The following is a 25,686-nucleotide window of genomic DNA, read 5'->3' on the forward strand; positions in this document are numbered from 1 at the left end:
GCCAGTTTGTGCAAGATTCACAAATTTCATTTCATTGCTGAGTTAAAATCCATTAGAGAACAAACTCTAGACACTTGGATTCCAACCCTGAACATGGAAAACAAAACTTACTTTTATTGTAACGCCAACTAGAAACCTCTTTAAAATGAATGGAAAAGCAATTCATATTTATTTTTTAAATTAACAGTTTTAATAGCAACATTGTCATTGTAACTATAGATAGGTTATTTCATAATATACATCTTTTCAAAAAGCAGTGGTTTCATGTGTCAGGATGGCCGAGCGGTCTAAGGCGCTGAGTGGCCTGGGTTCAAATCCCACTTCTGACAATGTTATTCATTTTCTTCTTTGCTCTACAGTTTCTATTTCTTGTTACTTGTCAAAAGATTGGCTTTAGAATTAGACAAACACTCACTGCAAATCTCTTTCAATTTACAACATAAAAAATGCATCAATTATTTCATTATTTCCCATGTTGCAATAAAAGATCAGATTGTATTCTCCCTGGATAAAAGAGCTTGAAACCAACCACATATGTGTATATCATATTATTTTTATTATTTGATCCACAATTCTTTATTTACAGAGGTAGCAAAATAAAATATCTCACAAATTCAGAATGAGGGCTCCATATCTTTGGCTTAAGAAAACTGCTCTTCTCAGCCAATGGTCATGAACAAAAACCCCACTGGGGTCCACTACAATGGCATCCAATCGAACCCATGAGCTAAATTAAATAACCAGTTTGTGCAAGATTCACAAATTTAATTTCATTGCTGAGTTAAAATCCATTAGAGAACAAACTCTAGACACTTGGATTCCAACCCTGAACATGGAAAACAAAACTTACTTTTATTGCAACGCCAACTAGAAACCTCTTTAAAATTAATGGAAAAGCAATTCATATTTAGTTTTTAAATTAACAGTTTTAATAGTAACATTGTCATTGTAACTATAGATAGGTTATTTCATAATATACATCTTTTCAAAAAGTAGTGGTTTCATGTGTCAGGATGGCCGAGCGGTCTAAGGTGCTGCGTTCAGGTCGCAGTCTCCTCTGGAGGCGTGGGTTCAAATCCCACTTCTGACAATGTTATTCATTTTCTTATTTGCTCTACAGTTTCTATTTCTTGTTACTTGTGAAAAGATTGACTTTAGAATTAGACTTACACTCACTGCAAATCTCTTTCAATTTACAACATAAAAAATGCATCAATTATTTCATTATTTCCCATGTTGCAATAAAAGATCAGATTGTATTCTCCCTGAATAAAAGAGCTTGAAACCAACCACATATGTGTATATCATATTATTTTTATTATTTGATCCACAATTCTTTATTTACAGAGGTAGCAAAATAAAATATCTCACAAATTCAGAATGAGGGCTCCATATCTTTGGCTTAAGAAAACTGCTCTTCTCAGCCAATGGTCATGAACAGAAACCCCACTGGGGTCCACTACAATGGCATCCAATCGAACCCATGAGCTAAATTAAATAACCAGTTTGTGCAAGATTCACAAATTTAATTTCATTGCTGAGTTAAAATCCATTAGAGAACAAACTCTAGACACTTGGATTCCAACCCTGAACATGGAAAACAAAACATACTTTTATTGTAACGCCAACTAGAAACCTCTTTAAAATGAATGAAAAAGCAATTCATATTTAGTTTTTAAATTAACAGTTTTAATAGCAACATTGTCATTGTAACTATAGATAGGTTATTTCATAATATACATCTTTTCAAAAAGCAGTGGTTTCATGTGTCAGGATGGCCGAGCGGTCTAAGGCGCTGCGTTCAGGTCGCAGTCCCCTCTGGAGGCGTGGGTTCAAATCCCACTTCTGACAATGTTATTCATTTTCTTCTTTGCTCTACAGTTTCTATTTCTTGTTACTTGTGAAAAGATTGACTTTAGAATTAGACTTACACTCACTGTAAATCTCTTTCAATTTACAACATAAAAAATGCATCAATTATTTCATTATTTCCCATGTGTCAATAAAAGATCAGATTGTATTCTCCCTGGATAAAAGAGCTTGAAACCAACCACATATGTGAATATCATATTATTTTTATTATTTGATCCACAATTCTTTATTTACAGAGGTAGCAAAATAAAATATCTCACAAATTCAGAATGAGGGCTCCATATCTTTGGCTTAAGAAAACTGCTCTTCTCAGCCAATGGTCATGAACAGAAACCCCACTGGGGTCCACTAAATTGGCATCCAATCAAACCCATGAGCTAAATTAAGTAGCCAGTTTGTGCAAGATTCACAAATTTAATTTCATTGCTGAGTTAAAATCCATTAGGGAACAAACTCTAGACACTTGGATTCCAACCCTGAACATCGAAAACAAAACTTACTTTTATTGTAACGCCAACTAGAAACCTCTTTAAAATGAATGGAAAAGCAATTCATATCTAGTTTTTAAATTAACAGTTTTAATAGCAACATTGTCATTGTAACTATAGATAGGTTATTTCATAATATACATCTTTTCAAAAAGCAGTGGTTTCATGTGTCAGGATGGCCGAGCGGTCTAAGGCGCTGGATTCAGGTCGCAGTCTCCTCTAGAGCCGTGGGTTCAAATCCCACTTCTGACAATGTTATTCATTTTCTTCTTTGCTCTACAGTTTCTATTTCTTGTTACTTGTGAAAAGATTGACTTTAGAATTAGACAAACACTCACTGCAAATCTCTTTCAATTTACAACATAAAAAATGCATCAATTATTTCATTATTTCCCATGTTGCAATAAAAGATCAGATTGTATTCTTCCTGGATAAAAGAGCTTGAAACCAACCACATATGTGTATATCATATTATTTTTATTATTTTATCCACAATTCTTTATTTACAGAGGTAGCAAAATAAAATATCTCACAAATTCAGAATGAGGGCTCCATATCTTTGGCTTAAGAAAACTGCTCTTCTCAGCCAATGGTCATGAACAGAAACCCCACTGGGGTCCACTACAATGGCATCCAATCAAACCCATGAGCTAAATTAAGTAGCCAGTTTGTGCAAGATTCACAAATTTCATTTCATTGCTGAGTTAAAATCCATTAGAGAACAAACTCTAGACACTTGGATTCCAACCCTGAACATGGAAAACAAAACTTACTTTTATTGTAACGCCAACTAGAAACCTCTTTAAAATGAATGGAAAAGCAATTCATATTTATTTTTTAAATTAACAGTTTTAATAGCAACATTGTCATTGTAACTATAGATAGGTTATTTCATAATATACATCTTTTCAAAAAGCAGTGGTTTCATGTGTCAGGATGGCCGAGCGGTCTAAGGCGCTGAGTGGCCTGGGTTCAAATCCCACTTCTGACAATGTTATTCATTTTCTTCTTTGCTCTACAGTTTCTATTTCTTGTTACTTGTGAAAAGATTGGCTTTAGAATTAGACAAACACTCACTGCAAATCTCTTTCAATTTACAACATAAAAAATGCATCAATTATTTCATTATTTCCCATGTTGCAATAAAAGATCAGATTGTATTCTCCCTGGATAAAAGAGCTTGAAACCAACCACATATGGGTATATCATATTATTTTTATTATTTGATCCACAATTCTTTATTTACAGAGGTAGCAAAATAAAATATCTCACAAATTCAGAATGAGGGCTCCATATCTTTGGCTTAAGAAAACTGCTCTTCTCAGCCAATGGTCATGAACAAAAACCCCACTGGGGTCCACTACAATGGCATCCAATCGAACCCATGAGCTAAATTAAAGAACCAGTTTGTGCAAGATTCACAAATTTAATTTCATTGCTGAGTTAAAATCCATTAGAGAACAAACTCTAGACACTTGGATTCCAACCCTGAACATGGAAAACAAAACTTACTTTTATTGCAACGCCAACTAGAAACCTCTTTAAAATGAATGGAAAAGCAATTCATATTTAGTTTTTAAATTAACAGTTTTAATAGTAACATTGTCATTGTAACTATAGATAGGTTATTTCATAATATACATCTTTTCAAAAAGTAGTGGTTTCATGTGTCAGGATGGCCGAGCGGTCTAAGGTGCTGCGTTCAGGTCGCAGTCTCCTCTGGAGGCGTGGGTTCAAATCCCACTTCTGACAATGTTATTCATTTTCTTATTTGCTCTACAGTTTCTATTTCTTGTTACTTGTGAAAAGATTGACTTTAGAATTAGACATACACTCACTGCAAATCTCTTTCAATTTACAACATAAAAAATGCATCAATTATTTCATTATTTCCCATGTTGCAATAAAAGATCAGATTGTATTCTCTCTGAATAAAAGAGCTTGAAACCAACCACATATGTGTATATCATATTATTTTTATTATTTGATCCACAATTCTTTATTTACAGAGGTAGCAAAATAAAATATCTCACAAATTCAGAATGAGGGCTCCATATCTTTGGCTTAAGAAAACTGCTCTTCTCAGCCAATGGTTATGAACAGAAACCCCACTGGGGTCCACTACAATGGCATCCAATCGAACCCATGAGCTAAATTAAATAACCAGTTTGTGCAAGATTCACAAATTTAATTTCATTGCTGAGTTAAAATCCATTAGAGAACAAACTCTAGACACTTGGATTCCAACCCTGAACATGGAAAACAAAACATACTTTTATTGTAACGCCAACTAGAAACCTCTTTAAAATGAATGAAAAAGCAATTCATATTTAGTTTTTAAATTAACAGTTTTAATAGCAACATTGTCATTGTAACTATAGATAGGTTATTTCATAATATACATCTTTTAAAAAAGTAGTTATTTCATGTGTCAGGATGGCCGAGCGGTCTAAGGCGCTGCGTTCAGGTCGCAGTCTCCTCTGGAGGCGTGGGTTCAAATCCCACTTCTGACAATGTTATTCATTTTCTTCTTTGCTCTACAGTTTCTATTTCTTGTTACTTGTGAAAAGATTGACTTTAGAATTAGACTTACACTCACTGCAAATCTCTTTCAATTTACAACATAAAAAATGCATCAATTATTTCATTATTTCCCATGTTGCAATAAAAGATCAGATTGTATTCTCTCTGGATAAAAGAGCTTGAAACCAACCACATATGTGTATATCATATTATTTTTATTATTTGATCCACAATTCTTTATTTACAGAGGTAGCAAAATAAAATATCTCACAAATTCAGAATGAGGGCTCCATATCTTTGGCTTAAGAAAACTGCTCTTCTCAGCCAATGGTCATGAACAGAAACCCCACTGGGGTCCACTACAATGGCATCCAATCAAACCCATGAGCTAAATTAAGTAGCCAGTTTGTGCAAGATTCACAAATTTCATTTCATTGCTGAGTTAAAATCCATTAGAGAACAAACTCTAGACACTTGGATTCCAACCCTGAACATGGAAAACAAAACTTACTTTTATTGTAACGCCAACTAGAAACCTCTTTAAAATGAATGGAAAAGCAATTCATATTTATTTTTTAAATTAACAGTTTTAATAGCAACATTGTCATTGTAACTATAGATAGGTTATTTCATAATATACATCTTTTCAAAAAGCAGTGGTTTCATGTGTCAGGATGGCCGAGCGGTCTAAGGCGCTGAGTGGCCTGGGTTCAAATCCCACTTCTGACAATGTTATTCATTTTCTTCTTTGCTCTACAGTTTCTATTTCTTGTTACTTGTGAAAAGATTGGCTTTAGAATTAGACAAACACTCACTGCAAATCTCTTTCAATTTACAACATAAAAAATGCATCAATTATTTCATTATTTCCCATGTTGCAATAAAAGATCAGATTGTATTCTCCCTGGATAAAAGAGCTTGAAACCAACCACATATGGGTATATCATATTATTTTTATTATTTGATCCACAATTCTTTATTTACAGAGGTAGCAAAATAAAATATCTCACAAATTCAGAATGAGGGCTCCATATCTTTGGCTTAAGAAAACTGCTCTTCTCAGCCAATGGTCATGAACAAAAACCCCACTGGGGTCCACTACAATGGCATCCAATCGAACCCATGAGCTAAATTAAAGAACCAGTTTGTGCAAGATTCACAAATTTAATTTCATTGCTGAGTTAAAATCCATTAGAGAACAAACTCTAGACACTTGGATTCCAACCCTGAACATGGAAAACAAAACTTACTTTTATTGCAACGCCAACTAGAAACCTCTTTAAAATGAATGGAAAAGCAATTCATATTTAGTTTTTAAATTAACAGTTTTAATAGTAACATTGTCATTGTAACTATAGATAGGTTATTTCATAATATACATCTTTTCAAAAAGTAGTGGTTTCATGTGTCAGGATGGCCGAGCGGTCTAAGGTGCTGCGTTCAGGTCGCAGTCTCCTCTGGAGGCGTGGGTTCAAATCCCACTTCTGACAATGTTATTCATTTTCTTATTTGCTCTACAGTTTCTATTTCTTGTTACTTGTGAAAAGATTGACTTTAGAATTAGACATACACTCACTGCAAATCTCTTTCAATTTACAACATAAAAAATGCATCAATTATTTCATTATTTCCCATGTTGCAATAAAAGATCAGATTGTATTCTCTCTGAATAAAAGAGCTTGAAACCAACCACATATGTGTATATCATATTATTTTTATTATTTGATCCACAATTCTTTATTTACAGAGGTAGCAAAATAAAATATCTCACAAATTCAGAATGAGGGCTCCATATCTTTGGCTTAAGAAAACTGCTCTTCTCAGCCAATGGTTATGAACAGAAACCCCACTGGGGTCCACTACAATGGCATCCAATCGAACCCATGAGCTAAATTAAATAACCAGTTTGTGCAAGATTCACAAATTTTATTTCATTGCTGAGTTAAAATCCATTAGAGAACAAACTCTAGACACTTGGATTCCAACCCTGAACATGGAAAACAAAACATACTTTTATTGTAACGCCAACTAGAAACCTCTTTAAAATGAATGAAAAAGCAATTCATATTTAGTTTTTAAATTAACAGTTTTAATAGCAACATTGTCATTGTAACTATAGATAGGCTATTTCATAATATACATCTTTTAAAAAAGTAGTTATTTCATGTGTCAGGATGGCCGAGCGGTCTAAGGCGCTGCGTTCAGGTCGCAGTCTCCTCTGGAGGCGTGGGTTCAAATCCCACTTCTGACAATGTTATTCATTTTCTTCTTTGCTCTACAGTTTCTATTTCTTGTTACTTGTGAAAAGATTGACTTTAGAATTAGACTTACACTCACTGCAAATCTCTTTCAATTTACAACATAAAAAATGCATCAATTATTTCATTATTTCCCATGTTGCAATAAAAGATCAGATTGTATTCTCTCTGGATAAAAGAGCTTGAAACCAACCACATATGTGTATATCATATTATTTTTATTATTTGATCCACAATTCTTTATTTACAGAGGTAGCAAAATAAAATATCTCACAAATTCAGAATGAGGGCTCCATATCTTTGGCTTAAGAAAACTGCTCTTCTCAGCCAATGGTCATGAACAGAAACCCCACTGGGGTCCACTACAATGGCATCCAATCAAACCCATGAGCTAAATTAAGTAGCCAGTTTGTGCAAGATTCACAAATTTAATTTCATTGCTGAGTTAAAATCCATTAGAGAACAAACTCTAGACACTTGGATTCCAACCCTGAACATGGAAAACAAAACTTACTTTTATTGTAATGCCAACTAGAAACCTCTTTAAAATGAATGGAAAAGCAATTCATATTTAGTTTTTAAATTAACAGTTTTAATAGCAACATTGTCATTGTAACTATAGATAGGTTATTTCATAATATACATCTTTTCAAAAAGTAGTTGTTTCATGTGTCAGGATGGCCGAGCGGTCTAAGGCGCTGCGTTCAGGTCGCAGTCTTTTCTGGAGGCGTGGGTTCAAATCCCACTTCTGACAATGTTATTCATTTTCTTATTTGCTCTACAGTTTCTATTTCTTGTTACTTGTGAAAAGATTGCCTTTAGAATTAGACTTACACTCACTGCAAATCTCTTTCAATTTACAACATAAAAAATGCATCAATTATTTCATTATTTCCCATGTTGCAATAAAAGATCAGATTGTATTCTCCCTGGATAAAAGAGCTTGAAACCAACCACATATGTGTATATCATATTATTTTTATTATTTGATCCACAATTCTTTATTTACAGAGGTAGCAAAATAAAATATCTCACAAATTCAGAATGAGGGCTCCATATCTTTGGCTTAAGAAAACTGCTCTTCTCAGCCAATGGTCATGATCAGAAACCCCACTGGGGTCCACTACAATGGCATCCAATCAAACCCATGAGCTAAATTAAGTAGCCAGTTTGTGCAAGATTCACAAATTTCATTTCATTGCTGAGTTAAAATCCATTAGAGAACAAACTCTAGACACTTGGATTCCAGCCCTGAACATGGAAAACAAAACTTACTTTTATTGTAACGCCAACTAGAAACCTCTTTAAAATGAATGGAAAAGCAATTCATATTTATTTTTTAAATTAACAGTTTTAATAGCAACATTGTCATTGTAACTATAGATAGGTTATTTCATAATATACATCTTTTCAAAAAGCAGTGGTTTCATGTGTCAGGATGGCCGAGCGGTCTAAGGCGCTGAGTGGCCTGGGTTCAAATCCCACTTCTGACAATGTTATTCATTTTCTTCTTTGCTCTACAGTTTCTATTTCTTGTTACTTGTGAAAAGATTGGCTTTAGAATTAGACAAACACTCACTGCAAATCTCTTTCAATTTACAACATAAAAAATGCATCAATTATTTCATTATTTCCCATGTTGCAATAAAAGATCAGATTGTATTCTCCCTGGATAAAAGAGCTTGAAACCAACCACATATGTGTATATCATATTATTTTTATTATTTGATCCACAATTCTTTATTTACAGAGGTAGCAAAATAAAATATCTCACAAATTCAGAATGAGGGCTCCATATCTTTGGCTTAAGAAAACTGCTCTTCTCAGCCAATGGTCATGAACAGAAACCCCACTGGGGTCCACTACAATGGCATCCAATCGAACCCATGAGCTAAATTAAATAACCAGTTTGTGCAAGATTCACAAATTGAATTTCATTGCTGAGTTAAAATCCATTAGAGAACAAACTCTAGACACTTGGATTCCAACCCTGAACATGGAAAACAAAACATACTTTTATTGTAACGCCAACTAGAAACCTCTTTAAAATGAATGAAAAAGCAATTCATATTTAGTTTTTAAATTAACAGTTTTAATAGCAACATTGTCATTGTAACTATAGATAGGTTATTTCATAATATACATCTTTTCAAAAAGTAGTGGTTTCATGTGTCAGGATGGCCGAGCGGTCTAAGGCGCTGCGTTCAGGTCGCAGTCTCCTCTGGAGGCGTGGGTTCAAATCCCACTTCTGACAATGTTATTCATTTTCTTATTTGCTCTACAGTTTCTATTTCTTGTTACTTGTGAAAAGATTGACTTTAGAATTAGACTTACACTCACTGCAAATCTCTTTCAATTTACAACATAAAAAATGCATCAATTATTTCATTATTTCCCATGTTGCAATAAAAGATCAGATTGTATTCTCCCTGGATAAAAGAGCTTGAAACCAACCACATATGTGTATATCATATTATTATTATTATTTTATCCACAATTCTTTATTTACAGAGGTAGCAAAATAAAATATCTCACAAATTCAGAATGAGGGCTCCATATCTTTGGCTTAAGAAAACTGCTCTTCTCAGCCAATGGTCATGAACAGAAACCCCACTGGGGTCCACTACAATGGCATCCAATCAAACCCATGAGCTAAATTAAGTAGCCAGTTTGTGCAAGATTCACAAATTTCATTTCATTGCTGAGTTAAAATCCATTAGAGAACAAACTCTAGACACTTGGATTCCAACCCTGAACATGGAAAACAAAACTTACTTTTATTGTAACGCCAACTAGAAACCTCTTTAAAATGAATGGAAAAGCAATTCATATTTATTTTTAAAATTAACAGTTTTAATAGCAACATTGTCATTGTAACTATAGATAGGTTATTTCATAATATACATCTTTTCAAAAAGCAGTAGTTTCATGTGTCAGGATGGCTGAGCGGTTTAAGGCGCTGAGTGGCCTGGGTTCAAATCCCACTTCTGACAATGTTATTCATTTTCTTCTTTGCTCTACAGTTTCTATTTCTTGTTACTTGTGAAAAGATTGGCTTTAGAATTAGACAAACACTCACTGCAAATCTCTTTCACTTTACAACATAAAAAATGCATCAATTATTTCTCTATTTCCCATGTTGCAATAAAAGATCAGATTGTATTCTCTCTGGATAAAAGAGCTTGAAACCAACCACATATGTGTATATCATATTATTTTTATTATTTGATCCACAATTCTTTATTTACAGAGGTAGCAAAATAAAATATCTCACAAATTCAGAATGAGGGCTCCATATCTTTGGCTTAAGAAAACTGCTCTTCTCAGCCAATGGTCATGAACAGAAACCCCACTGGGGTCCACTAAATTGGCATCCAATCAAACTCATGAGCTAAATTAAGTAGCCAGTTTGTGCAAGATTCACAAATTTCATTTCATTGCTGAGTTAAAATCCATTAGAGAACAAACTCTAGACACTTGGATTCCAACCCTGAACATGGAAAACAAAACTTACTTTTATTGTAACGCCAACTAGAAACCTCTTTAAAATGAATGGAAAAGCAATTCATATTTATTTTTTAAATTAACAGTTTTAATAGCAACATTGTCATTGTAACTATAGATAGGTTATTTCATAATATACATCTTTTCAAAAAGCAGTGGTTTCATGTGTCAGGATGGCCGAGCGGTCTAAGGCGCTGAGTGGCCTGGGTTCAAATCCCACTTCTGACAATGTTATTCATTTTCTTCTTTGCTCTACAGTTTCTATTTCTTGTTACTTGTGAAAAGATTGACTTTAGAATTAGACAAACACTCACTGCAAATCTCTTTCAATTTACAACATAAAAAATGCATCAATTATTTCATTATTTCCCATGTTGCAATAAAAGATCAGATTGTATTCTCCCTGGATAAAAGAGCTTGAAACCAACCACATATGTGTATATCATATTATTTTTATTATTTGATCCACAATTCTTTATTTACAGAGGTAGCAAAATAAAATATCTCACAAATTCAGAATGAGGGCTCCATATCTTTGGCTTAAGAAAACTGCTCTTCTCAGCCAATGGTCATGAACAGAAACCCCACTGGGGTCCACTACAATGGCATCCAATCGAACCCATGAGCTAAATTAAATAACCAGTTTGTGCAAGATTCACAAATTTAATTTCATTGCTGAGTTAAAATCCATTAGAGAACAAACTCTAGACACTTGGATTCCAACCCTGAACATGGAAAACAAAACATACTTTTATTGTAACGCCAACTAGAAACCTCTTTAAAATGAATGAAAAAGCAATTCATATTTAGTTTTTAAATTAACAGTTTTAATAGCAACATTGTCATTGTAACTATAGATAGGTTATTTCATAATATACATCTTTTCAAAAAATAGTGGTTTCATGTGTCAGGATGGCCGAGCGGTCTAAGGCGCTGCGTTCAGGTCGCAGTCTCCTCTGGAGGCGTGGGTTCAAATCCCACTTCTGACAATGTTATTCATTTTCTTATTTGCTCTACAGTTTCTATTTCTTGTTACTTGTGAAAAGATTGACTTTAGAATTAGACTTACACTCACTGCAAATCTCTTTCAATTTACAACATAAAAAATGCATCAATTATTTCATTATTTCCCATGTTGCAATAAAAGATCAGATTGTATTCTCCCTGGATAAAAGAGCTTGAAACCAACCACATATGTGTATATCATATTATTTTTATTATTTTATCCACAATTCTTTATTTACAGAGGTAGCAAAATAAAATATCTCACAAATTCAGAATGAGGGCTCCATATCTTTGGCTTAAGAAAACTGCTCTTCTCAGCCAATGGTCATGAACAGAAACCCCACTGGGGTCCACTACAATGGCATCCAATCAAACCCATGAGCTAAATTAAGTAGCCAGTTTGTGCAAGATTCACAAATTTCATTTCATTGCTGAGTTAAAATCCATTAGAGAACAAACTCTAGACACTTGGATTCCAACCCTGAACATGGAAAACAAAACTTACTTTTATTGTAACGCCAACTAGAAACCTCTTTAAAATGAATGGAAAAGCAATTCATATTTATTTTTAAAATTAACAGTTTTAATAGCAACATTGTCATTGTAACTATAGATAGGTTATTTCATAATATACATCTTTTCAAAAAGCAGTAGTTTCATGTGTCAGGATGGCTGAGCGGTTTAAGGCGCTGAGTGGCCTGGGTTCAAATCCCACTTCTGACAATGTTATTCATTTTCTTCTTTGCTCTACAGTTTCTATTTCTTGTTACTTGTGAAAAGATTGACTTTAGAATTAGACAAACACTCACTGCAAATCTCTTTCACTTTACAACATAAAAAATGCATCAATTATTTCTCTATTTCCCATGTTGCAATAAAAGATCAGATTGTATTCTCCCTGGATAAAAGAGCTTGAAACCAACCACATATGTGTATATCATATTATTTTTATTATTTGATCCACAATTCTTTATTTACAGAGGTAGCAAAATAAAATATCTCACAAATTCAGAATGAGGGCTCCATATCTTTGGCTTAAGAAAACTGCTCTTCTCAGCCAATGGTCATGAACAGAAACCCCACTGGGGTCCACTAAATTGGCATCCAATCAAACTCATGAGCTAAATTAAGTAGCCAGTTTGTGCAAGATTCACAAATTTCATTTCATTGCTGAGTTAAAATCCATTAGAGAACAAACTCTAGACACTTGGATTCCAACCCTGAACATGGAAAACAAAACTTACTTTTATTGTAACGCCAACTAGAAACCTCTTTAAAATGAATGGAAAAGCAATTCATATTTATTTTTTAAATTAACAGTTTTAATAGCAACATTGTCATTGTAACTATAGATAGGTTATTTCATAATATACATCTTTTCAAAAAGCAGTGGTTTCATGTGTCAGGATGGCCGAGCGGTCTAAGGCGCTGCGTTCAGGTCGCAGTCTCCTCTGGAGGCGTGGGTTCAAATCCCACTTCTGACAATGTTATTCATTTTCTTCTTTGCTCTACAGTTTCTATTTCTTGTTACTTGTGAAAAGATTGACTTTAGAATTAGACAAACACTCACTGCAAATCTCTTTCAATTTACAACATAAAAAATGCATCAATTATTTCATTATTTCCCATGTTGCAATAAAAGATCAGATTGTATTCTTCCTGGATAAAAGAGCTTGAAACCAACCACATATGTGTATATCATATTATTTTTATTATTTTATCCACAATTCTTTATTTACAGAGGTAGCAAAATAAAATATCTCACAAATTCAGAATGAGGGCTCCATATCTTTGGCTTAAGAAAACTGCTCTTCTCAGCCAATGGTCATGAACAGAAACCCCACTGGGGTCCACTACAATGGCATCCAATCAAACCCATGAGCTAAATTAAGTAGCCAGTTTGTGCAAGATTCACAAATTTCATTTCATTGCTGAGTTAAAATCCATTAGAGAACAAACTCTAGACACTTGGATTCCAACCCTGAACATGGAAAACAAAACTTACTTTTATTGTAACGCCAACTAGAAACCTCTTTAAAATGAATGGAAAAGCAATTCATATTTATTTTTAAAATTAACAGTTTTAATAGCAACATTGTCATTGTAACTATAGATAGGTTATTTCATAATATACATCTTTTCAAAAAGCAGTAGTTTCATGTGTCAGGATGGCTGAGCGGTTTAAGGCGCTGAGTGGCCTGGGTTCAAATCCCACTTCTGACAATGTTATTCATTTTCTTCTTTGCTCTACAGTTTCTATTTCTTGTTACTTGTGAAAAGATTGACTTTAGAATTAGACAAACACTCACTGCAAATCTCTTTCACTTTACAACATAAAAAATGCATCAATTATTTCTCTATTTCCCATGTTGCAATAAAAGATCAGATTGTATTCTCCCTGGATAAAAGAGCTTGAAACCAACCACATATGTGTATATCATATTATTTTTATTATTTGATCCACAATTCTTTATTTACAGAGGTAGCAAAATAAAATATCTCACAAATTCAGAATGAGGGCTCCATATCTTTGGCTTAAGAAAACTGCTCTTCTCAGCCAATGGTCATGAACAGAAACCCCACTGGGGTCCACTAAATTGGCATCCAATCAAACTCATGAGCTAAATTAAGTAGCCAGTTTGTGCAAGATTCACAAATTTCATTTCATTGCTGAGTTAAAATCCATTAGAGAACAAACTCTAGACACTTGGATTCCAACCCTGAACATGGAAAACAAAACTTACTTTTATTGTAACGCCAACTAGAAACCTCTTTAAAATGAATGGAAAAGCAATTCATATTTATTTTTTAAATTAACAGTTTTAATAGCAACATTGTCATTGTAACTATAGATAGGTTATTTCATAATATACATCTTTTCAAAAAGCAGTGGTTTCATGTGTCAGGATGGCCGAGCGGTCTAAGGCGCTGCGTTCAGGTCGCAGTCTCCTCTGGAGGCGTGGGTTCAAATCCCACTTCTGACAATGTTATTCATTTTCTTCTTTGCTCTACAGTTTCTATTTCTTGTTACTTGTGAAAAGATTGACTTTAGAATTAGACAAACACTCACTGCAAATCTCTTTCAATTTACAACATAAAAAATGCATCAATTATTTCATTATTTCCCATGTTGCAATAAAAGATCAGATTGTATTCTTCCTGGATAAAAGAGCTTGAAACCAACCACATATGTGTATATCATATTATTTTTATTATTTTATCCACAATTCTTTATTTACAGAGGTAGCAAAATAAAATATCTCACAAATTCAGAATGAGGGCTCCATATCTTTGGCTTAAGAAAACTGCTCTTCTCAGCCAATGGTCATGAACAGAAACCCCACTGGGGTCCACTACAATGGCATCCAATCAAACCCATGAGCTAAATTAAGTAGCCAGTTTGTGCAAGATTCACAAATTTCATTTCATTGCTGAGTTAAAATCCATTAGAGAACAAACTCTAGACACTTGGATTCCAACCCTGAACATGGAAAACAAAACTTACTTTTATTGTAACGCCAACTAGAAACCTCTTTAAAATGAATGGAAAAGCAATTCATATTTATTTTTTAAATTAACAGTTTTAATAGCAACATTGTCATTGTAACTATAGATAGGTTATTTCATAATATACATCTTTTCAAAAAGCAGTGGTTTCATGTGTCAGGATGGCCGAGCGGTCTAAGGCGCTGCGTTCAGGTCGCAGTCCCCTCTGGAGGCGTGGGTTCAAATCCCACTTCTGACAATGTTATTCATTTTCTTCTTTGCTCTACAGTTTCTATTTCTTGTTACTTGTGAAAAGATTGACTTTAGAATTAGACTTACACTCACTGCAAATCTCTTTCAATTTACAACATAAAAAATGCATCAATTATTTCATTATTTCCCATGTGTCAATAAAAGATCAGATTGTATTCTCCCTGGATAAAAGAGCTTGAAACCAACCACATATGTGTATATCATATTATTTTTATTATTTGATCCACAATTCTTTATTTACAGAGGTAGCAAAATAAAATATCTCACAAATTCAGAATGAGGGCTCCATATCTTTGGCTTAAGAAAACTGCTCTTCTCAGCCAATGGTCATGAACAGAAACCCCACTGGGGTCCACTACAATGGCATCCAATCGAACCCATGAGCTAAATTAAATAACCAGTTTGTGCAAGATTCACAAATTTAATTTCATTGCTGAGTTAAAATCCATTAGAGAACAAACTCTAGACACTTGGATTCCAACCCTGAACATGGAAAACAAAACATACTTTTATTGTAACGCCAACTAGAAACCTCTTTAAAATGAATGAAAAAGCAATTCATATTTAGTTTTTAAATTAACAGTTTTAATAGCAACATTGTCATTGTAACTATAGATAGGTTATTTCATAATATACATCTTTTCAAAAAGTAGTGGTTTCATGTGTCAGGATGGCCGAGCGGTCTAAGGCGCTGCGTTCAGGTCGCAGTCTCCTCTGGAGGCGTGGGTTCAAATCCCACTTCTGACAATGTTATTCATTTTCTTATTTGCTCTACAGTTTCTATTTCTTGTTACTTGTGAAAAGATTGACTTTAGAATTAGACTTACACTCACTGCAAATCTCTTTCAATTTACAACATAAAAAATGCATCAATTATTTCATTATTTCCCATGTTGCAATAAAAGATCAGATTGTATTCTCCCTGGATAAAAGAGCTTGAAACCAACCACATATGTGTATATCATATTATTTTTATTATTTTATCCACAATTCTTTATTTACAGAGGTAGCAAAATAAAATATCTCACAAATTCAGAATGAGGGCTCCATATCTTTGGCTTAAGAAAACTGCTCTTCTCAGCCAATGGTCATGAACAGAAACCCCACTGGGGTCCACTACAATGGCATCCAATCAAACCCATGAGCTAAATTAAGTAGCCAGTTTGTGCAAGATTCACAAATTTCATTTCATTGCTGAGTTAAAATCCATTAGAGAACAAACTCTAGACACTTGGATTCCAACCCTGAACATGGAAAACAAAACTTACTTTTATTGTAACGCCAACTAGAAACCTCTTTAAAATGAATGGAAAAGCAATTCATATTTATTTTTAAAATTAACAGTTTTAATAGCAACATTGTCATTGTAACTATAGATAGGTTATTTCATAATATACATCTTTTCAAAAAGCAGTAGTTTCATGTGTCAGGATGGCTGAGCGGTTTAAGGCGCTGAGTGGCCTGGGTTCAAATCCCACTTCTGACAATGTTATTCATTTTCTTCTTTGCTCTACAGTTTCTATTTCTTGTTACTTGTGAAAAGATTGACTTTAGAATTAGACAAACACTCACTGCAAATCTCTTTCACTTTACAACATAAAAAATGCATCAATTATTTCTCTATTTCCCATGTTGCAATAAAAGATCAGATTGTATTCTCCCTGGATAAAAGAGCTTGAAACCAACCACATATGTGTATATCATATTATTTTTATTATTTGATCCACAATTCTTTATTTACAGAGGTAGCAAAATAAAATATCTCACAAATTCAGAATGAGGGCTCCATATCTTTGGCTTAAGAAAACTGCTCTTCTCAGCCAATGGTCATGAACAGAAACCCCACTGGGGTCCACTAAATTGGCATCCAATCAAACTCATGAGCTAAATTAAGTAGCCAGTTTGTGCAAGATTCACAAATTTCATTTCATTGCTGAGTTAAAATCCATTAGAGAACAAACTCTAGACACTTGGATTCCAACCCTGAACATGGAAAACAAAACTTACTTTTATTGTAACGCCAACTAGAAACCTCTTTAAAATGAATGGAAAAGCAATTCATATTTATTTTTTAAATTAACAGTTTTAATAGCAACATTGTCATTGTAACTATAGATAGGTTATTTCATAATATACATCTTTTCAAAAAGCAGTGGTTTCATGTGTCAGGATGGCCGAGCGGTCTAAGGCGCTGCGTTCAGGTCGCAGTCTCCTCTGGAGGCGTGGGTTCAAATCCCACTTCTGACAATGTTATTCATTTTCTTCTTTGCTCTACAGTTTCTATTTCTTGTTACTTGTGAAAAGATTGACTTTAGAATTAGACAAACACTCACTGCAAATCTCTTTCAATTTACAACATAAAAAATGCATCAATTATTTCATTATTTCCCATGTTGCAATAAAAGATCAGATTGTATTCTTCCTGGATAAAAGAGCTTGAAACCAACCACATATGTGTATATCATATTATTTTTATTATTTTATCCACAATTCTTTATTTACAGAGGTAGCAAAATAAAATATCTCACAAATTCAGAATGAGGGCTCCATATCTTTGGCTTAAGAAAACTGCTCTTCTCAGCCAATGGTCATGAACAGAAACCCCACTGGGGTCCACTACAATGGCATCCAATCAAACCCATGAGCTAAATTAAGTAGCCAGTTTGTGCAAGATTCACAAATTTCATTTCATTGCTGAGTTAAAATCCATTAGAGAACAAACTCTAGACACTTGGATTCCAACCCTGAACATGGAAAACAAAACTTACTTTTATTGTAACGCCAACTAGAAACCTCTTTAAAATGAATGGAAAAGCAATTCATATTTATTTTTAAAATTAACAGTTTTAATAGCAACATTGTCATTGTAACTATAGATAGGTTATTTCATAATATACATCTTTTCAAAAAGCAGTAGTTTCATGTGTCAGGATGGCTGAGCGGTTTAAGGCGCTGAGTGGCCTGGGTTCAAATCCCACTTCTGACAATGTTATTCATTTTCTTCTTTGCTCTACAGTTTCTATTTCTTGTTACTTGTGAAAAGATTGACTTTAGAATTAGACAAACACTCACTGCAAATCTCTTTCACTTTACAACATAAAAAATGCATCAATTATTTCTCTATTTCCCATGTTGCAATAAAAGATCAGATTGTATTCTCCCTGGATAAAAGAGCTTGAAACCAACCACATATGTGTATATCATATTATTTTTATTATTTGATCCACAATTCTTTATTTACAGAGGTAGCAAAATAAAATATCTCACAAATTCAGAATGAGGGCTCCATATCTTTGGCTTAAGAAAACTGCTCTTCTCAGCCAATGGTCATGAACAGAAACCCCACTGGGGTCCACTAAATTGGCATCCAATCAAACTCATGAGCTAAATTAAGTAGCCAGTTTGTGCAAGATTCACAAATTTCATTTCATTGCTGAGTTAAAATCCATTAGAGAACAAACTCTAGACACTTGGATTCCAACCCTGAACATGGAAAACAAAACTTACTTTTATTGTAACGCCAACTAGAAACCTCTTTAAAATGAATGGAAAAGCAATTCATATTTATTTTTTAAATTAACAGTTTTAATAGCAACATTGTCATTGTAACTATAGATAGGTTATTTCATAATATACATCTTTTCAAAAAGCAGTGGTTTCATGTGTCAGGATGGCCGAGCGGTCTAAGGCGCTGCGTTCAGGTCGCAGTCTCCTCTGGAGGCGTGGGTTCAAATCCCACTTCTGACAATGTTATTCATTTTCTTCTTTGCTCTACAGTTTCTATTTCTTGTTACTTGTGAAAAGATTGACTTTAGAATTAGACAAACACTCACTGCAAATCTCTTTCAATTTACAACATAAAAAATGCATCAATTATTTCATTATTTCCCATGTTGCAATAAAAGATCAGATTGTATTCTTCCTGGATAAAAGAGCTTGAAACCAACCACATATGTGTATATCATATTATTTTTATTATTTTATCCACAATTCTTTATTTACAGAGGTAGCAAAATAAAATATCTCACAAATTCAGAATGAGGGCTCCATATCTTTGGCTTAAGAAAACTGCTCTTCTCAGCCAATGGTCATGAACAGAAACCCCACTGGGGTCCACTACAATGGCATCCAATCAAACCCATGAGCTAAATTAAGTAGCCAGTTTGTGCAAGATTCACAAATTTCATTTCATTGCTGAGTTAAAATCCATTAGAGAACAAACTCTAGACACTTGGATTCCAACCCTGAACATGGAAAACAAAACTTACTTTTATTGTAACGCCAACTAGAAACCTCTTTAAAATGAATGGAAAAGCAATTCATATTTATTTTTTAAATTAACAGTTTTAATAGCAACATTGTCATTGTAACTATAGATAGGTTATTTCATAATATACATCTTTTCAAAAAGCAGTGGTTTCATGTGTCAGGATGGCCGAGCGGTCTAAGGCGCTGCGTTCAGGTCGCAGTCCCCTCTGGAGGCGTGGGTTCAAATCCCACTTCTGACAATGTTATTCATTTTCTTCTTTGCTCTACAGTTTCTATTTCTTGTTACTTGTGAAAAGATTGACTTTAGAATTAGACTTACACTCACTGCAAATCTCTTTCAATTTACAACATAAAAAATGCATCAATTATTTCATTATTTCCCATGTGTCAATAAAAGATCAGATTGTATTCTCCCTGGATAAAAGAGCTTGAAACCAACCACATATGTGAATATCATATTATTTTTATTATTTGATCCACAATTCTTTATTTACAGAGGTAGCAAAATAAAATATCTCACAAATTCAGAATGAGGGCTCCATATCTTTGGCTTAAGAAAACTGCTCTTCTCAGCCAATGGTCATGAACAGAAACCCCACTGGGGTCCACTAAATTGGCATCCAATCAAACCCATGAGCTAAATTAAGTAGCCAGTTTGTGCAAGATTCACAAATTTCATTTCATTGCTGAGTTAAAATCCATTAGAGAACAAACTCTTGACACTTGGATTCCAACCCTGAACATGGAAAACAAAACTTACTTTTATTGTAACGCCAACTAGAAACCTCTTTAAAATGAATGGAAAAGCAATTCATATCTAGTTTTTAAATTAACAGTTTTAATAGCAACATTGTCATTGTAACTATAGATAGGTTATTTCATAATATACATCTTTTCAAAAAGCAGTGGTTTCATGTGTCAGGATGGCCGAGCGGTCTAAGGCGCTGCGTTCAGGTCGCAGTCTCCTCTGGAGGCGTGGGTTAAAATCCCACTTCTGACAATGTTATTCATTTTCTTCTTTGCTCTACAGTTTCTATTTCTTGTTACTTGTGAAAAGATTGACTTTAGAATTAGACAAACACTCACTGCAAATCTCTTTCAATTTACAACATAAAAAATGCATCAATAATTTCATTATTTCCCATGTTGCAATAAAAGATCAGATTGTATTCTTCCTGGATAAAAGAGCTTGAAACCAACCACATATGTGTATATCATATTATTTTTATTATTTTATCCACAATTCTTTATTTACAGAGGTAGCAAAATAAAATATCTCACAAATTCAGAATGAGGGCTCCATATCTTTGGCTTAAGAAAACTGCTCTTCTCAGCCAATGGTCATGAACAGAAACCCCACTGGGGTCCACTACAATGGCATCCAATCAAACCCATGAGCTAAATTAAGTAGCCAGTTTGTGCAAGATTCACAAATTTCATTTCATTGCTGAGTTAAAATCCATTAGAGAACAAACTCTAGACACTTGGATTCCAACCCTGAACATGGAAAACAAAACTTACTTTTATTGTAACGCCAACTAGAAACCTCTTTAAAATGAATGGAAAAGCAATTCATATTTATTTTTTAAATTAACAGTTTTAATAGCAACATTGTCATTGTAACTATAGATAGGTTATTTCATAATATACATCTTTTCAAAAAGCAGTGGTTTCATGTGTCAGGATGGCCGAGCGGTCTAAGGCGCTGCGTTCAGGTCGCAGTCCCCTCTGGAGGCGTGGGTTCAAATCCCACTTCTGACAATGTTATTCATTTTCTTCTTTGCTCTACAGTTTCTATTTCTTGTTACTTGTGAAAAGATTGACTTTAGAATTAGACTTACACTCACTGCAAATCTCTTTCAATTTACAACATAAAAAATGCATCAATTATTTCATTATTTCCCATGTGTCAATAAAAGATCAGATTGTATTCTCCCTGGATAAAAGAGCTTGAAACCAACCACATATGTGAATATCATATTATTTTTATTATTTGATCCACAATTCTTTATTTACAGAGGTAGCAAAATAAAATATCTCACAAATTCAGAATGAGGGCTCCATATCTTTGGCTTAAGAAAACTGCTCTTCTCAGCCAATGGTCATGAACAGAAACCCCACTGGGGTCCACTAAATTGGCATCCAATCAAACCCATGAGCTAAATTAAGTAGCCAGTTTGTGCAAGATTCACAAATTTCATTTCATTGCTGAGTTAAAATCCATTAGAGAACAAACTCTTGACACTTGGATTCCAACCCTGAACATGGAAAACAAAACTTACTTTTATTGTAACGCCAACTAGAAACCTCTTTAAAATGAATGGAAAAGCAATTCATATCTAGTTTTTAAATTAACAGTTTTAATAGCAACATTGTCATTGTAACTATAGATAGGTTATTTCATAATATACATCTTTTCAAAAAGCAGTGGTTTCATGTGTCAGGATGGCCGAGCGGTCTAAGGCGCTGCGTTCAGGTCGCAGTCTCCTCTGGAGGCGTGGGTTAAAATCCCACTTCTGACAATGTTATTCATTTTCTTCTTTGCTCTACAGTTTCTATTTCTTGTTACTTGTGAAAAGATTGACTTTAGAATTAGACAAACACTCACTGCAAATCTCTTTCAATTTACAACATAAAAAATGCATCAATAATTTCATTATTTCCCATGTTGCAATAAAAGATCAGATTGTATTCTTCCTGGATAAAAGAGCTTGAAACCAACCCCATATGTGTATATCATATTATTTTTATTATTTTATCCACAATTTTTATTTACAGAGGTAGCAAAATAAAATATCTCACAAATTCAGAATGAGGGCTCCATATCTTTGGCTTAAGAAAACTGCTCTTCTCAGCCAATGGTCATGAACAGAAACCCCACTGGGGTCCACTACAATGGCATCCAATCAAACCCATGAGCTAAATTAAGTAGCCAGTTTGTGCAAGATTCACAAATTTCATTTCATTGCTGAGTTAAAATCCATTAGAGAACAAACTCTAGACACTTGGATTCCAACCCTGAACATGGAAAACAAAACTTACTTTTATTGTAACGCCAACTAGAAACCTCTTTAAAATGAATGGAAAAGCAATTCATATTTATTTTTTAAATTAACAGTTTTAATAGCAACATTGTCATTGTAACTATAGATAGGTTATTTCATAATATACATCTTTTCAAAAAGCAGTGGTTTCATGTGTCAGGATGGCCGAGCGGTCTAAGGCGCTGAGTGGCCTGGGTTCAAATCCCACTTCTGACAATGTTATTAATTTTCTTCTTTGCTCTACAGTTTCTATTTCTTGTTACTTGTGAAAAGATTGACTTTAGAATTAGACAAACACTCACTGCAAATCTCTTTCAATTTACAACATAAAAAATGTATCAATTATTTCATTATTTCCCATGTTGCAATAAAAGATCAGATTGTATTCTCTCTGGATAAAAGAGCTTGAAACCAACCACATATGTGTATATCATATTATTTTTATTATTTGATCCACAATTCTTTATTTACAGAGGTAGCAAAATAAAATATCTCACAAATTCAGAATGAGGGCTCCATATCTTTGGCTTAAGAAAACTGCTCTTCTCAGCCAATGGTCATGAACAGAAACCCCACTGGGGTCCACTACAATGGCATCCAATCGAACCCATGAGCTAAATTAAATAACCAGTTTGTGCAAGATTCACAAATTTAATTTCATTGCTGAGTTAAAATCCATTAGAGAACAAACTCTAGACACTTGGATTCCAACCCTGAACATGGAAAACAAAACTTACTTTTATTGTAACGCCAACTAGAAACCTCTTTAAAATGAATGAAAAAGCAATTCATATCTAGTTTTTAAATTAACAGTTTTAATAGCAACATTGTCATTGTAACTATAGATAGGTTATTTCATAATATACATCTTTTCAAAAAGCAGTGGTTTCATGTGTCAGGATGGCCGAGCGGTCTAAGGCGCTGCGTTCAGGTCGCAGTCCACTCTGGAGGCGTGGGTTCAAATCCCACTTCTGACAATGTTATTCATTTTCTTCTTTGCTCTACAGTTTCTATTTCTTGTTACTTGTGAAAAGATTGACTTTAGAATTAGACTTACACTCACTGCAAATCTCTTTCAATTTACAACATAAAAAATGCATCAATTATTTCATTATTTCCCATGTGTCAATAAAAGATCAGATTGTATTCTCCCTGGATAAAAGAGCTTGAAACCAACCACATATGTGTATATCATATTATTTTTATTATTTGATCCACAATTCTTTATTTACAGAGGTAGCAAAATAAAATATCTCACAAATTCAGAATGAGGGCTCCATATCTTTGGCTTAAGAAAACTGCTCTTCTCAGCCAATGGTCATGAACAGAAACCCCACTGGGGTCCACTAAATTGGCATCCAATCAAACCCATGAGCTAAATTAAGTAGCCAGTTTGTGCAAGATTCACAAATTTCATTTCATTGCTGAGTTAAAATCCATTAGAGAACAAACTCTAGACACTTGGATTCCAACCCTGAACATGGAAAACAAAACTTACTTTTATTGTAACGCCAACTAGAAACCTCTTTAAAATGAATGGAAAAGCAATTCATATCTAGTTTTTAAATTAACAGTTTTAATAGCAACATTGTCATTGTAACTATAGATAGGTTATTTCATAATATACATCTTTTCAAAAAGCAGTGATTTCATGTGTCAGGATGGCCGAGCGGTCTAAGGCGCTGCGTTCAGGTCGCAGTCTCCTCTGGAGGCGTGGGTTCAAATCCCACTTCTGACAATGTTATTCATTTTCTTCTTTGCTCTACAGTTTCTATTTCTTGTTACTTGTGAAAAGATTGACTTTAGAATTAGACAAACACTCACTGCAAATCTCTTTCAATTTACAACATAAAAAATGCATCAATTATTTCATTATTTCCCATGTTGCAATAAAAGATCAGATTGTATTCTCTCTGGATAAAAGAGCTTGAAACCAACCACATATGTGTATATCATATTATTTTTATTATTTGATCCACAATTCTTTATTTACAGAGGTAGCAAAATAAAATATCTCACAAATTCAGAATGAGGGCTCCATATCTTTGGCTTAAGAAAACTGCTCTTCTCAGCCAATGGTCATGAACAGAAACCCCACTGGGGTCCACTAAATTGGCATCCAATCAAACCCATGAGCTAAATTAAGTAGCCAGTTTGTGCAAGATTCACAAATTTCATTTCATTGCTGAGTTAAAATCCATTAGAGAACAAACTCTAGACACTTGGATTCCAACCCTGAACATGGAAAACAAAACTTACTTTTATTGTAACGCCAACTAGAAACCTCTTTAAAATGAATGGAAAAGCAATTCATATCTAGTTTTTAAATTAACATTTTTAATAGCAACATTGTCATTGTAACTATAGATAGGTTATTTCATAATATACATCTTTTCAAAAAGCAGTGGTTTCATGTGTCAGGATGGCCGAGCGGTCTAACGCGCTGCGTTCAGGTCGCAGTCTCCTCTGGAGGCGTGGGTTCAAATCCCACTTCTGACAATGTTATTCATTTTCTTCTTTGCTCTACAGTTTCTATTTCTTGTTACTTGTGAAAAGATTGACTTTAGAATTAGACAAACACTCACTGCAAATCTCTTTCAATTTACAACATAAAAAATGCATCAATTATTTCATTATTTCCCATGTTGCAATAAAAGATCAGATTGTATTCTCCCTGGATAAAAGAGCTTGAAACCAACCACATATGTGTATATCATATTATTTTTATTATTTGATCCACAATTCTTTATTTACAGAGGTAGCAAAATAAAATATCTCACAAATTCAGAATGAGGGCTCCATATCTTTGGCTTAAGAAAACTGCTCTTCTCAGCCAATGGTCATGAACAGAAACCCCACTGGGGTCCACTACAATGGCATCCAATCGAACCCATGAGCTAAATTAAATAACCAGTTTGTGCAAGATTCACAAATTTAATTTCATTGCTGAGTTAAAATCCATTA

The 25,686-nt window shown here is 33.8% G+C and overlaps 23 non-coding genes across 23 annotated transcripts; all 23 read left to right on the forward strand.

Moving 5' to 3' along the window:
- The first annotated feature begins 1,007 nt into the window (after positions 1-1,007).
- TRNAL-CAG (transfer RNA leucine (anticodon CAG)) lies at positions 1,008-1,090 on the forward strand. The gene has a single exon. It is a non-coding gene; the product is annotated as a tRNA-Leu (tRNA).
- A 678-nt stretch (positions 1,091-1,768) lies between these two features.
- On the forward strand, positions 1,769-1,851 carry TRNAL-CAG (transfer RNA leucine (anticodon CAG)). Its single transcript has one exon. It is a non-coding gene; the product is annotated as a tRNA-Leu (tRNA).
- Positions 1,852-2,529: 678 nt separating this feature from the next.
- Positions 2,530-2,612, forward strand: TRNAL-CAG (transfer RNA leucine (anticodon CAG)). The gene is given in 2 exon segments: positions 2,530-2,567; positions 2,578-2,612. It is a non-coding gene; the product is annotated as a tRNA-Leu (tRNA).
- Positions 2,613-4,029: 1,417 nt separating this feature from the next.
- TRNAL-CAG (transfer RNA leucine (anticodon CAG)) lies at positions 4,030-4,112 on the forward strand. Its single transcript has one exon. It is a non-coding gene; the product is annotated as a tRNA-Leu (tRNA).
- A 678-nt stretch (positions 4,113-4,790) lies between these two features.
- Positions 4,791-4,873, forward strand: TRNAL-CAG (transfer RNA leucine (anticodon CAG)). Its single transcript has one exon. It is a non-coding gene; the product is annotated as a tRNA-Leu (tRNA).
- Positions 4,874-6,290: 1,417 nt separating this feature from the next.
- TRNAL-CAG (transfer RNA leucine (anticodon CAG)) lies at positions 6,291-6,373 on the forward strand. The gene has a single exon. It is a non-coding gene; the product is annotated as a tRNA-Leu (tRNA).
- A 678-nt stretch (positions 6,374-7,051) lies between these two features.
- TRNAL-CAG (transfer RNA leucine (anticodon CAG)) lies at positions 7,052-7,134 on the forward strand. The gene has a single exon. It is a non-coding gene; the product is annotated as a tRNA-Leu (tRNA).
- A 678-nt stretch (positions 7,135-7,812) lies between these two features.
- On the forward strand, positions 7,813-7,895 carry TRNAL-CAG (transfer RNA leucine (anticodon CAG)). The gene has a single exon. It is a non-coding gene; the product is annotated as a tRNA-Leu (tRNA).
- A 1,417-nt stretch (positions 7,896-9,312) lies between these two features.
- On the forward strand, positions 9,313-9,395 carry TRNAL-CAG (transfer RNA leucine (anticodon CAG)). Its single transcript has one exon. It is a non-coding gene; the product is annotated as a tRNA-Leu (tRNA).
- Positions 9,396-11,551: 2,156 nt separating this feature from the next.
- TRNAL-CAG (transfer RNA leucine (anticodon CAG)) lies at positions 11,552-11,634 on the forward strand. The gene has a single exon. It is a non-coding gene; the product is annotated as a tRNA-Leu (tRNA).
- Positions 11,635-13,051: 1,417 nt separating this feature from the next.
- Positions 13,052-13,134, forward strand: TRNAL-CAG (transfer RNA leucine (anticodon CAG)). The gene has a single exon. It is a non-coding gene; the product is annotated as a tRNA-Leu (tRNA).
- A 1,417-nt stretch (positions 13,135-14,551) lies between these two features.
- TRNAL-CAG (transfer RNA leucine (anticodon CAG)) lies at positions 14,552-14,634 on the forward strand. The gene has a single exon. It is a non-coding gene; the product is annotated as a tRNA-Leu (tRNA).
- Positions 14,635-15,312: 678 nt separating this feature from the next.
- On the forward strand, positions 15,313-15,395 carry TRNAL-CAG (transfer RNA leucine (anticodon CAG)). Its single transcript has one exon. It is a non-coding gene; the product is annotated as a tRNA-Leu (tRNA).
- Positions 15,396-16,073: 678 nt separating this feature from the next.
- TRNAL-CAG (transfer RNA leucine (anticodon CAG)) lies at positions 16,074-16,156 on the forward strand. Its single transcript has one exon. It is a non-coding gene; the product is annotated as a tRNA-Leu (tRNA).
- Positions 16,157-17,573: 1,417 nt separating this feature from the next.
- On the forward strand, positions 17,574-17,656 carry TRNAL-CAG (transfer RNA leucine (anticodon CAG)). The gene has a single exon. It is a non-coding gene; the product is annotated as a tRNA-Leu (tRNA).
- Positions 17,657-19,073: 1,417 nt separating this feature from the next.
- TRNAL-CAG (transfer RNA leucine (anticodon CAG)) lies at positions 19,074-19,156 on the forward strand. The gene has a single exon. It is a non-coding gene; the product is annotated as a tRNA-Leu (tRNA).
- A 678-nt stretch (positions 19,157-19,834) lies between these two features.
- On the forward strand, positions 19,835-19,917 carry TRNAL-CAG (transfer RNA leucine (anticodon CAG)). Its single transcript has one exon. It is a non-coding gene; the product is annotated as a tRNA-Leu (tRNA).
- A 678-nt stretch (positions 19,918-20,595) lies between these two features.
- TRNAL-CAG (transfer RNA leucine (anticodon CAG)) lies at positions 20,596-20,678 on the forward strand. The gene has a single exon. It is a non-coding gene; the product is annotated as a tRNA-Leu (tRNA).
- A 678-nt stretch (positions 20,679-21,356) lies between these two features.
- Positions 21,357-21,439, forward strand: TRNAL-CAG (transfer RNA leucine (anticodon CAG)). Its single transcript has one exon. It is a non-coding gene; the product is annotated as a tRNA-Leu (tRNA).
- Positions 21,440-22,117: 678 nt separating this feature from the next.
- TRNAL-CAG (transfer RNA leucine (anticodon CAG)) lies at positions 22,118-22,200 on the forward strand. Its single transcript has one exon. It is a non-coding gene; the product is annotated as a tRNA-Leu (tRNA).
- A 1,416-nt stretch (positions 22,201-23,616) lies between these two features.
- On the forward strand, positions 23,617-23,699 carry TRNAL-CAG (transfer RNA leucine (anticodon CAG)). The gene has a single exon. It is a non-coding gene; the product is annotated as a tRNA-Leu (tRNA).
- Positions 23,700-24,377: 678 nt separating this feature from the next.
- On the forward strand, positions 24,378-24,460 carry TRNAL-CAG (transfer RNA leucine (anticodon CAG)). The gene has a single exon. It is a non-coding gene; the product is annotated as a tRNA-Leu (tRNA).
- A 678-nt stretch (positions 24,461-25,138) lies between these two features.
- On the forward strand, positions 25,139-25,221 carry TRNAL-CAG (transfer RNA leucine (anticodon CAG)). Its single transcript has one exon. It is a non-coding gene; the product is annotated as a tRNA-Leu (tRNA).
- The last annotated feature ends 465 nt before the right edge of the window (positions 25,222-25,686 follow it).

Source organism: Pseudophryne corroboree, chromosome 1 (assembly GCF_028390025.1).
Source record: "Pseudophryne corroboree isolate aPseCor3 chromosome 1, aPseCor3.hap2, whole genome shotgun sequence".
Classification (NCBI taxonomy): domain Eukaryota; kingdom Metazoa; phylum Chordata; class Amphibia; order Anura; family Myobatrachidae; genus Pseudophryne; species Pseudophryne corroboree.